Genomic DNA, 14,106 nt, shown 5'->3' with positions numbered 1-14,106 from the left:
TGCACGAATACACAACAGTGTGGATCCCCACACAAAACAGTAGTTATATTTTATATAGCAGAAAACTATTCTCTTATTGTATCACATCTCTATAAAACTGATAAAAAAAAAATAAATCTGTGACCTGAAAAAATATGACCTAAGCAATTATGCCATGAGGCCAGTGAAATTAGATTTATTCATTCATTCATTTTCTGAACCCGCTTTATCCTCACTAGGGTCACGGGGGTCACTTGGAGCCTATCCCAGCTACATAGAGGCGAAGGTGGGGTACACCCTGGACAAGTCGCCAGTTCATCGCAGGGCTGAACATATAGAGACAAACAATCACTCTCACATTCACACCTATGGGCAATTTAGATTAACCAATTAACCTATCAGTGCATGTCGTTGGATGGTGGGAGGAAGCTGGAGTACCCGGAGAGAACCCACGCAGACATGGAGAGAACATGCAAACTCCACACAGAAAGGTCCCACCCCCCCGTCGCCTGGTGTTGGAATCGAACCCAGGACCTTCTTGCTGTGAGGCACAAGTGCTAACCACTGTACCACTGTGTCGAAATTAGATTTAACTCTAAGAAAAAAAAAAAAATATATATATATATATATGTATATATATATATATATATATATATATATATATATATATATATATATATATACACTCTGGAGGCCAACTCAAAACCAATTGCGCAGGTGAGCATCAGATGTGGTCTATATCCAGGAGATGTTCTGTCCCCCCTGCTGTTCTGCATAGGCCTAAACCCCCTCAGCCAGATCATCTCAGAGAGTGGCTTTGGGTACCGGTTCCAAAGTGGAACAACCATCAGCCCCCTCCTCTACATGGATGACATCAAGCTGTATGCCAAGAATGAGCAGGACATTGACTCCCTGATCCACCTCACTTGGATCTACAGCAAAGACATTGGGATGTCATTCAGACTAGATAAATGTGGGCGGATGGTATCTAGAAGAGGAAAGGTGATCACAACTGAAGGGGTTGAACTACCTGAAGGGAACATCACAGATGTGCAGGACAGTTACAAACACCTGGGGATCCTACAGGCAAATGGTAATCATGAGGAGGCAGCTCGGAGGTCAGCCACAGCCAAGTACCTCCAGAGGGTAAGGCAGGTCCTGAACAGCCAGCTGAACGGCAAAAAGAAGATCCAAGATCCAAGATCCAAGACATTAACACCTATGCCCTACCTGTGATCAGATACCCCGCTGGCATAATATCCTGGATATCCACTGGAAGAGATACAAGCCACTGATATCAAGACAAGAAAGCTCCTTACCATGCATGGAGGGTTTCACCCTAAGTCCAGCGTCCTGAGGCTGTATGCAAAGAGAAAGGAAAGGGACCGAGGACTAGTGTCAGAACTACTGTCCAGGAGGAAACGGCAAACCTCCAGGAATATGTCAAGAAAATGGCCCCCAGTGACCATGAGTGAATGCCTCAGGCAACAAAAGCCCAGTAAGGACCAGGAGCCTGAGGGGCTATCATGGAAAGACAAGCCTCTGCATGGCACGGACCACCGGCAAATTGAGGAAGTGGCTGATATGGAGAAAACATACCAGTGACTGGAAAAAGCTGGACTGAAAGACAGCACAGAGGCACTACTCATGGCTGCACAAGAACAGGCCCTGAACACCAGAGCAATAGAGGCCAGGGTCTACCACACCAGACAAGACCCCAGGTGTAGGCTATGTAGAGAAGCCCTGAGACAGCCCAGCACATCATAGCAGGGTCTAAGATACTGGCAGGCAAGGCATACATGGAGCAGCATAACCAGGTAGAGGACATAGTGTACAGGAACATCTGTACCCAGTATGGACTGGAGGTCCCAGGGTCCAGATGGGAGACACCCCCGAAGGTGACAGAGAACAAACAGGCCAAGATCCTGTGGGACTTCCAGATCCAGACCGACAAGATGGTGATGGCCAATCAGCCTGACATAGTGGTGGAGGATAAACATCGAAAGACAGCAGTAGTGATAGATGGAGCAATCCTAAGTGATAGCAACATCAGAAAGAAAGAGCACGAGAAGCTGGAGAAATACCAAAGGCTGAAAGAGGAGATAGAGAAAATGTGGGATGTGAAGGCAACAGTGGTACCAGTAATGATGGGGGCACTAGGGGTAGTGACCCCCAAGCTGAGAGGATGGCTCCAGCAGATACCAGGAACAACATCTGAGATCTGAGTCCAAAAGAGTACAGTCCAAGGAACGGCTAAGATCCTGCACAGAACACTCAGGCTCCCAGGCCTCTGGTAGAGGACCCATGTCTGAAGGAGACACCGCCCAGGTGGGCCAGAAGATATATATATATATATATATATATATATATATATATATGGCCTGTAACGGTACACAAAATTTTCGGTTCAGTACGTTTTCGGTTTTGAAAGCCATGGTTTGATTTTTTTCAGTTCGGTACGGGAAGAGAGAAAAGTCCTCAAAATGTCTTTAATACATTTATGATTTTTTTTTAACATTTTCCCCCCAATTTTTGGACACAATAGAATATAGAAAAACAGGAATATAATTCTGCTGCTATAAATCAAATAGAAAATAAAATAAATTATTAATATTACTAAATGTATTTTAAACATTAGTACTGCACTTTTCTCTGACAGGTTGTTTCGAGCAAACAACAGAAATTAAATCACAGTTCTGTCAGTTCACTTTCTGCATAAAAATACCAAAAAAATTCCACATGAAGTGCAACATTAACAAGAGGACAAACTGGTATTCTGTTTAAACAAACTGAAGAGCAACTTTGACAGCAAAAAATTAACCAAATTATTTATTTTAGGACAGAGAACAAACTGTTTAGGACACTTTGTGTACGTGCGTGCGTGTATGCAGAGTGCGATTTGTCTTTTTTTTTTGTTTGTTTGTTTGGTCGGAGCTGGGGGGGTGGGGTCCATAACTAACATAACTAACGCTGGCGTGAAACGAAAGTGAAACTTTATATACTTTCAACGTCTAACTACGGGTTCTATTCCTCTATTATGCAGCGTACGGAAGAGAGAGAGAGAGAGAGAGAGAGACAGAGCTAGTGTAAGTGTTTTAGAACTACTATAGTTCGTAGGCGGTAAACAGCGTCCGTCTTATTAACGTCTATTTCCTCATCGTTGTCTTTCACCGGGACCTGAACTGATCCAAACAGGACTGTAATGATGGTGGAGGGTCTTCAGTCTCTTCCTTCCAGGTTCACATCATATTTGTTGTTTGTTTTTTTTTTTTTACCTTATATCAGCTGTTATTATGTATTTCGGGTCAATGTGCGCGTAATCAATATGTCGTTGTGGAACTTGCGCGGATTTAAAGTTCCGCATCAAACATCTTTCGTTCCTTTTTCTTTTTCTCAACATACTGTGCCGTTTTGGTACAGCTGTGTACCGAAACAGTTCGGTTTGGTACGTGTACCGTTACAGGCCTAATATATATATGTGTGTATATATGTGTATATATATATATATATATATATATATATATATATATATGTGTGTATATATGTGTATATATATATATATATATATATATATATATATATATATATATTTATATATGATGTTTCCAATATAGGAAATTATCTAATAAAAACAGCCAAAACTTATACATTCCTGGGTCTCAGGAGGTTAAATATCTTCTTAATAAAACCATATTCTTAAAAAAAAATTCAAAATGCATTTCAAATTTAGCCTAATTTTGAGTAAAAAATCAATCTAAACAAAGTCTAGATACTTTTTTTCATAACTCATGCATGAAAGGGTTAATTTGTCCTTAAATCAGCTGCTTTTGTCATTTTTTTCCAAAGGAATCTGAATCCATAGAACTAAACCAAGGCACAGACACATGACAGAAGTAAATCCTCTGGTCTTGTTCTACACAGGCGGAGCTTGGGGGGACACCAGGACCTCAGACAGTCCTGGTCGTGCCCTCTGATCCTCTGCGTCTGCCTTTCTGATCCCCCTGATCCGAATGTCGAATCCATAATAAGCTTTCCTGTCCATCATCCTCCGTCATCTTTAGTCATCACAGTCAGGCCGATAGCAGCCAGGTAGCTCTTATCTCAGCGTACCACAGCTGGGCTCAGATGGACAGCCACCATCTTTACTCCCACACACCCGTCAACACACACATCACAGGTTCTACTGCCGCTGAATGGGAATTAGACTCCCTACTGCGAACACTGTCATTGCATTAAGTGATGCTTTGGAGTCATTAAACCCCTGTAATTAGTATTCATAATAGGTGGTTATTTTGTGGTTTACAGCAAATTAATATTAAATATAGCTGTATAGACAAAGAATCTGCTCATAAATCTAAATTAATTTGTTTCCCCTTTGGTTTGTGAGGAAATATTACCTCAATAACATGTGTTTATTAGATGAGGTTCTTAAATATGCCATAGTTCTCAATTTTCCAGAGTATTTCTATATGAAAAGGATCAGTACATATGATATTATGTTGGTTGACATGCTTGTTTTCATACTATATACATACATATATATATATATATATATATATATATATATATATATATATACACTTTCTCTTAAACTGTTTTGCGCTGCACACCACAAGAGAGTTGTCTCTTTTAATTGTGTTGTACATATGTATAATGACAATAAAGGCATTCTATTCTGTTCTATTCTATATTTTTTATTTATTTAACCTTTATTTACCCAGGCAAGCAATTAAGAACAGATTATTTACAAATGCAGCCTGATCAAAGAGCAATGGCTCCTTGAGGGGAAGGGGGGGGGGGGTTTAAAAGTAAAAACAATATTCTATTCTATTCTATTCTATATTATGTTGCTTGTAGCACAGAATAACAAACCACAGAAAGGAATCATTATATAGGATGAATTTTTCCAATTTGTTATGGAACGGAGTATAACATCTGGATCTTAAAAGAAGCTTATTTATGTTAACTGCTGGGTACATATTCTACAGTTACAGAGCTTGTAGGAAAAGTTAAAATATAAGTGTTGTTGTTTCAGGGAGGAACTTAAAGAGAATTTATACTGTAAGTATTTTTTTTTTCCAACTAGATACCTATTCTGTTTATTATAAAGTTCAAATGTAGTGTAGTTCAAGTGTAAACTGAGCAAAAGCTGGATGTTTCAGGTGCAAATGGGAGAGAATTTATTTAATTTACTCTAGATACATATATTTTACTTTATAGCTGCCTATTCTATTATTACAGGGTTACAAAATGATCTTATCACCCTGCCCCCCTGAAGGGGAGGCAAGGGGTACTGGTTTTGGTTCGGTTTGTTTGTTTGTTAACACTCTAGCAGCAAAACTATTGGTTGAATTCATACCAAATTTGGTTTATAGATTGCCAGTGACCCAGAATATATTTTATTACATTTTGGGAAAAGTAGATCAAAGTTCACATTTTTTATGAATTTTTTATTTTTTTTTTTCCCCATTTACTTATAATAGGTGAAATTTCACATGTCTGTAGCAGCAAAACTATTGGTTGAATTCATACCAAATTGGGTTTATACATTGCTAGTGACCCAGAATAGATCTCATACATTTTGGGAAAAGTAGGTCAAAGTAAAAAATTTTTATGAATTTTTTAAATCTTTTTTTTTTTTTCATTTACTTATACTGGGCAAAACTCCAAATGTCTGTAGCAGCAAAAGAATTGGTTGAATTCATACCAAATTTGGTTTATAGATTGCCAGTGACCCAGAATAGATGTGATTACATTTTGGGAAAAGTAGGTCAAAGTTCAAATTTTTTATGATTTTTTTTTTTTTTTTTTAATCCTTTTTTTACCCATTTACTTATAATGGGAGAAATTTCAAATGTCTGTAGCAGAAAAACTATTGGTTGAATTCATACCAAATTGGGTTTATACATTGCTAGTGACCCAGAATAGATCTCATACATTTTGGGAAAAGTAGGTCAAAGTAAAAAATTTTTATGAATTTTTTTTAAATCTTTTTTTTTTCCATTTACTTATACTGGGCAAAATTCCAAATGTGGCACATATATAGAGGCAACTGATATACTGACATCACCACACCTATAGACATGACGACATCAGCTGGATCGATGCTAAAATAAGCTACAATACATGTGAGGGGCGGGGTTTGTTGTGCCTGGAACCACTCGTTTTGAAAATAAATCTGGATGTTTTTGGGGCAGAAATTAGAAAAAAAATAAGCTTTATATACTAGAAATCTATTCTATTATTGTATCACAACACTATAAAACTGACCATGTGATGTTAGTAATAGAAGTGTTCTTTCATGTAACTGGGATATTTCAAGTGCTGCTGTGTAAATTTGTGCCATGACTTCAGGCTTTAGACGGTCTCAAACTGTCTTTACCCTCACGGTAAAACTTTACCAGTAGACACACACCTCCTGGCTTTACCTGCAATGGGTAAACAAAATAAATCCACTTTTGATGTCACTCCTTGTATTTCAGTATAACCACATGTTGTTCAGTTTTAAGCCGTTAAAACCTTCTCCTCATGTTCAAAGGATTTTCGGCTCATCGAGGTGCAAGCTCAACATGTCTTCAGATGTGGTAATTCTTGTTGTCTTAATTTGAGTCAGAGCAGAACTACTAGAGCAGGGGAGTCAAATTCATTTTTTTTCATGGGCTACATTCAGCCCGATTTGACCTCAAATGGCCGCACCTGTAAAATAATAACATAATAGTCTAGAAAATAATGACAACTTCAAAGTTTTTGGTTGTTCTAGTGCAAAAAATGACATTTAAGTATGAAAATATTTAGATTTAAAAACTGTCCAAACAAAAAAGATGTGAATAATCTGAAAAAACTGAAATTTCTTAAGAAAAATTTGTGCAGTTTTAACAATATAAAGCCATAAGGACCCAGTGTTACTTTTTTGGCACTTTCCAAATAAATTTTTCTCCATATTTAACCTTCCTTAAGTGGTTTAACACCATTTGTTGTAAAATTTTCCTGCACTAACACAACCAAATTTTTTGGTTGTTTTCGTGCAAAACAGTTACATTCAAGTCTGAAAATATTTCGATTTACAAACTGTCCAAACAAAAAAGATGTGAATAACCTGAAAAAAACTGACATTTTTTAAGAAAAATTTGTGCAATTTTATCAATATTAACCCAGTGTTACTTTTCTGGCACTTTCCAAATAATTTTTCTCTATATTTAACCTTCCTTAAGTGGTTTAGCACCATTTGTTGTAAAATTATCTTGCACTAAAAAAGCCAATTTTTTTGGTACATTTAAGTATGAAAATATTTCGATTTACAAACTGTCCAAACAAAAAAGATGTGAATAAGCTGAAAAAAACTGAAAATTCTTCATAAAAATAAGTGCAATTTTACATTAAGCCATAAGGACCCAGTGTTACTTTTTTAGCACTTTCCAAGTAAATGTTTCTCTATATTTAACCTTCCTTAAGTGGTTTAGCACCATTTGTTGTAAAATTATCTTGCACTAAAAAAGCCAATTTTTTTGGTACATTTAAGTATGAAAATATTTCGATTTACAAACTGTCCAAACAAAAAAGATGTGAATAAGCTGAAAAAAACTGAAAATTCTTCATAAAAATAAGTGCAATTTTAACATTAAGCCATAAGGACCCAGTGTTACTTTTTTAGCACTTTCCAAGTAAATGTTTCTCTATATTTAACCTTCCTTAAGTGGTTTAGCACCATTTGTTGTAAAGTTATCTTACACTAAAACAACCAAATTTTTTGGTTGTTTAAAACAACCAATTTTTTAGGTTGTTTTAGTGCAAAAAAAAATTACATTCGAGTATGCAAATATTTCAATTTACAAACTGTCCAAACAAAAAAGATGTGAATAACTTGAAAAAAACAGAAATTTCTTCAGAAAAATAAGTGCAGTTTTAACAATATTAAGCCATAAGGATACAGTGTTACTTTTCTGGCACTTTCCAAATAAATGTTTCTCTATATTTAACGTTCCTTAAGTGGTTTAGCACCATTAGTAGTAAAATTATCTTGCACTAAAACAACCAATTTTTGGGCCATTTTAGTGCAAAAAAATTACATTCAAGTATGAAAATATTTCGATTTACAAACTGTCCAAACAAAAAAGATGTGAATAACCTGAAAAAAACAGAAATTTCTTCAGAAAAATTTGTGCAATTTTATCAATACTAACCCAGTGTTACTTTTCTGGCACTTTCCAAATAATTTTTCTCCATATTTAACCTTCCTTAAGTGGTTTAGCACCATTTGTTGTAAAATTATCTTGCACTAAAATAGCCAAATTTTTTGGTACATTTAAGTATGAAAATATTTCGATTTACAAACTGTCCAAACAAAAAAGATGTGAATAAGCTGAAAAAAACTGAAATTTCTTCATAAAAATAAGTGCAATTTTAACATTAAGCCATAAGGACCCAGTGTTACTTTTTTAGCACTTTCCAAATAAATGTTTCTCTATATTTAACCTTCCTTAAGTGGTTTAGCACCATTTGTTGTAAAGTTATCTTACACTAAAACAACCAATTTTTTTGGTTGTTTTAATGCAAAAAAATTACATTCAAGTATGCAAATATTTCGATTTACAAACTGTCCAAACAAAATAGATGTGAATAACTTGAAAAAAACTTAAATTTCTTAAGAAAAATAAGTGCAATTTTAACAATATTAAGCCATAAGGATCCAGTGTTACTTTTCTGGCACTTTCCAAATAAATGTTTCTCTATATTTAACCTTCCTTAAGTGATTTAGCACCATTTGTTGTAAAATTATCTTGCACTAAAACAACCAAATTTTTTGGTTGTTTTAGTGCAAAAAAAATTCCGTTCAAGTATGAAAATATTTCAATTTACAAACTGTCCAAACAAAAAAGATGTGAATAACCTGAAAAAACAGAAATTTCTTAAGAAAAATTTGTGCAATTTTATCAATACTAACCCAGTGTTACTTTTCTGGCACTTTCCAAATAATTTTTCTCTATATTTAACCTTCCTTAAGTGATTTAACTCTATTTGTTGTAAAATTATCATCTGTATTTTGCTTTTTTTTCAGTGCAAATCAGGTACTTTCCTAATTTGAATTCATTGATCATGTAGATGGTGATAAAAGCTCAGATTGAAGTTTAGGGACATTAGGGATACATCAGAAACAGTGAAAACTAAAGAAAATCTGACTTTTTCTGCCAAATATATCACTAACTGAATATAAACTAAGTGTCTCCATCCACTGTCATTGATCCAACTCCATGGGTTTTACTGGTGAATCAATGTTGTAGAAGATGACAGTGTTTCTATGGTAACTACAGAGCCTCTGAACATCCAAATGGGTCATATCTGATGACCATGAAAAGACGACAAACTGTATTTTACACCAGTTATTTACATGTATTGATAGGATTAGTGGATGAACAGATATTAAACAGTTTAGATAAGAAGATGGTTTAGGTTAAAAGTGGATGTTTGGCTCTTTATGGGTCAACTTATCATTTATACTCGTGCATTATGGATTGGATCTAGTAAGGCATAAAACATTTAGCAACAGGCAGAATATTGTTAAAATTACACTTAATTTTCTTTAGACATTTCAGGTTGTTCATATTTGTTCAGGTTATTCACATTTTATTGTTAAATTGTCATAATTTAATGTTATTTTTTGCAATAAAACAAAGAGAAAAATTGTATTTGTCATTATTTACAGGTTATTGTGCTATTATTTTACTTTAGATTACACTGATGAGGCCCCTGAACTAAATCGAGCTCAACATATTCTACATAAAACTCAATAAAGATTTAATTTACAAAAAAAAAACAAAGTTCAACACCATTGATTGTTAATGTCATTTTTGCACTGTGTTTAAATGGAGATAGAAACACATGGTATATATTTATGTTCAGTTTAATCTGGTCACTGTTAACCTATAAAACAGTGATGGAGTGTATAGTAAGTATGTAAGTAGGCCACATTTCCTGCAGTACTGCACTTAAGGACCTATATGTTTGAGATGGAGCTGAGCTTGTATGTTTCATGGATATTCACTGCAAAAATCTAAATCTTACCAAGTGTCTTTTTCTCATTTCTAGTCAAAATATCTCATCACACTTAAAATAAGACATAATCACATAAAGAGTCACTTTTTAGTGAGATATAAGAACTTATTTTTAGACAATAGATCTTGAAAATCTTATTTCAAGAAATCTTATTGAGATAATTTGCACTTGTTCTGTTGGAAGAATTTTTTTGCTTGAATTAAGCAAAAAAAAATCTTGAATTGAGACTGAGAATTACGAGTTCCACGTTGCTGCTGTAAAGTGTTGTACGGTGTCGAAAAGTTCAGGATCTCAGCTTTCCGATGCTGTTTGAATTTTGTGGATAGCGCAAGCGGTTCAGGAGTGACAGTTATTTGAATACTGTGAAGTGCAAATTGTAGCACCGGCGAGATTGCGGTTGTTAAAGGGTTAAACATGGTCTTGGAAAGGCCAGCTTTTATAGTTCATTATATCTGTATATCTTGACCTATCGTCAATTCTCTTACATAATGTGTAAAAGTAGGTGCTGCAGACATGTTCTCACTGTTGTGACTTTATTTGGGGAAGATAAAGTATAAGTAATTTGTGTTTGGATTTATTATAATTTCATAATGCAAATGCAAATGCAGTTAGTTGATTTCTGAGTAAAACATACATTTCATTTGTGATTAATGTTAAAAGTGGAGTTAAAATGAGCAATAGTGAATGCTAAGATTGTATGCATTAAGATAACTATGTTTCCCATGAAGCTTAGGAGTTTTCACAGAAGTGAGTTGATGTATGTCACGAGTTGTGAAAGTTGTATGTGTGTTTTTAAGTTGTTGCAGTAAAAAGGAATGCATCTTTTTAAACCCAGAGTCTCTCTTCGTTATGTTTGGAGGTAATTTGGATAATTACAACTCTCACAAAACTAGAATAATATCAGCTCAACCAAGATACCCACGATCCTTTTCTTTTCTCGAAGTGGCTATTGACACCAGTACTGTGGCACGAAATATTGGTTTGTCTATTACCGGAGCCAATCAGCACCCTTGTTATATCATGTCTAGACTATCATGTATATCCCAAAAAGTACCAAGGCAATCATATAATGAATATGTCACCTTGTGGCACAGCCAATGTTTAGCTCACTTGGTAAGGCATCGAACCACAACATCGATAACTTGGGTTTAAGTCCCGATCAGGATTTTTTTAAAAAATTTTTCCAAAAATTTTCAAATGGGGGGTGGGGGCACACAGCACCAGTAGGTAAGTCAAACATTGCTATAAATCAGCCACTGGGACAACGTTCAGAGTGCAGAATTTGGAGTGCAGCAGTCAACTGACACAGAACTGACACTGGACTGAGAAGTCATACAGCACACCACCGCATCTATCTAACATGTAGCTCCGCCCACCTTCTCCAGCCTCCAGAGCAAAGAACACCATAAAACAACATATAGAGTATTTAGAACAATAATTCATATTCTATACTATATACCAGGCATGTCCAAAGTCTGGCCCGGGGGCCAATCACGGCCCGCGGTCAGATTTTATACGGCCCACAGCTTGGGTTTTATATTATATTATTTATGGCCCGCTTGGACTGTTGAACCGAGTACATGAATCATAAAAGGTTCAAGATGCAGTTTCTCCTTTCACCTCATGGTGGCAGCACCACTCTAACTCTATCTGGCTCTGTGACCTCGCCGTGAACCTTTTTCGCTAATTTCAAACCACGGCGCCTGTAAATAGAAAAACGAAAGTTGACAGTGAGGGCTGCCGCTTCCAGGAGAGATGGGAATTACAATTTTTTTTCACTGAAAATCGAGGCAATTATGTTTGCCTAATTTGTCAAGAGACTGTTGCCTTGTTTAAGGAATTCAATGTAAAGAGACAAAAGCAGACAAAACATGCTAACGCATACGACAAGCTAACACGGAGTGAGCGCTCCGAAAAAGTGAAGTAAATTCAAGCTGCTTTAAACTCACAACAGTGACTCTTCATGTGAACCTGGGAGTTCAATGAATTCACCACCAGGGCAGGCTACCAAGTTGCCAGGTTAGTTGCCTCTAACTGCTGGTGTTATGTACTTGTAGATGTGACACAAATATTACTTTCTGAATGATTTTGTGAAAGACAAGAGTAAGAGTCATATGTTTTCATCTGAAATGTTAACGGACTTTGCATTACTGAGTAATATATGAGTAATGATTACTCATATAAGTCATGTTTAAAATGAATGTGGGGTTAAGATTTTTATCAACTTAGAAGTTGAAGATACTCCACACAGTTTGTTCTATGTTATCTGACTCCAGATGTGAAAGGAAGGCAGGATTATTTATTTTTGTTTTTTTTTTAAATTTGTTCACACCTGAGTGGCTTAGATTTGGTTACATTGCCATTTAAAAAAATGATATTGTGACAATGAAAATAAAATTGTTGTAGAACAGCACATTTATATGTAATTTTTACTGTTTAAAAAATGTCTGAAGGGACCACTGGCCCCTGGCAATGTCCACATTATCAGATCTGGCCCTCTTTAAAAAAAGTTTGGACACCCCTGCTATATACTATCACTAATTTGTCGTTTCTTACATCAATTGCCACAGTACTGTGGTAGCAAAATGCACAAAAGAATGCACTGAAGTATATGTAACCCGACCCGTGCGCTGCCTATGGCGCCTCTCTGCACCTGCAGACTCTGCGTTGTGTTTTAGTGTGGATGTAATGCAGAGGGACGAGATAGACACACGGTGGTAATATGATAGTGGCTTTGACCGTGCCGTTTATTTTCAGGACTTCACTGATGCTGATGGCTTTACTCTTTCCAGCTTTCGAGCAACAAGAAAAATATTACAATATCAGAGTATGTTGCATAAAATTCAGTAACATGAACAATGCGGCGCTATATTTCCATTAACTCATGGATGAGTGACACCGGGAAGCTCGCACATGTGCAACTTAAAAACTAGCCACACTCACGGCCGACATAAGCATAAAAAAATATATTTAACCACAACTTCATGAGACCCTTTCATATTTGTTTTAACACACATACCATTCATACTGAATTACTTTACAACTGCTAATAGTTCAAATATTCAACTATACTGGAGAGACACATTCACATTGTGCCTACCTTTCAAGCAACAAGAAAAACATTAACGTAAAATGGCACTCATGCAGCCGTCTACCGTAAAATACAGTGGCCTATAAGGGCAAATGGTCAAAATCGCTAAACCCCCTGAGGGCAGAAATAATACAACAGTGCCATATACTGACCAAAATAGGCAACTGCTTTACATATACATCATATATCGCCACAGTACTGTGGCAGCAAGACAAGTGAAAAAAAAAACAAAAAACAAAAAAACAAGAGGTTAATGAGTTTATGTAACAGTATCTCTGATTGGCTCTAGTACAAATGCTAACATTTGATTGGTCTGTGGCAATAGACAAACTGATATTTTGTGCCACAGTACTGTAGCAGTAGCTATTGCCTTTTTTTTTTTTTTCTTTCTTTTTTTCTTTTTTTTTTTTAGCATTTTCGAAGACTATTTTATCAAAATATGCTGTTTACTCAACACCTGTCATATTCTGAATAATAGAAGAATATTAGTGTGGATGGAAATGTACTCACTGAAAGGATTCAAGAGCCATTAGTGTGTTGGAGAAAAAGGCTGTAAATGAATTATGACATCCTCAATAGAGTGCTAAACACAATGAAATAAACTCAACTGTAAAATGACTGAATTCACCGAGATGTTAAACTAATTTCAGTCCAATTAAGCCGCAGACATGAGGGTTGTCGTAGATAAGACTGTTACTTGCATGAAAAGAATGTGAATATTTCTTCCACCTCCGGATCTGAGTAACTTCTGGATGAAAAAGCAGATCACTCATTCTACTTCGAGGATTGCGCTCATCTTATACTCTCTGCTTTTTACCTTTTCCTTCAGAATGACCTAGTCCTTGTGATATTCAGCCTTTCTACCCTCCTTCTGTCTTCCTCTGTACTCTGGAGACACGTGCGATAATTAATCAAGTGATGGAAGGTTGCAGTTATTGCTGATGGAAAGTTGGCTAACAGAGAAACAGTTTGGGTCTGCGTTTTCA

This window comes from Sphaeramia orbicularis, chromosome 6 (genome assembly GCF_902148855.1).
Source record: "Sphaeramia orbicularis chromosome 6, fSphaOr1.1, whole genome shotgun sequence".
Lineage (NCBI taxonomy): Eukaryota > Metazoa > Chordata > Actinopteri > Kurtiformes > Apogonidae > Sphaeramia > Sphaeramia orbicularis.
This window is presented reverse-complemented; position numbering follows the sequence as displayed.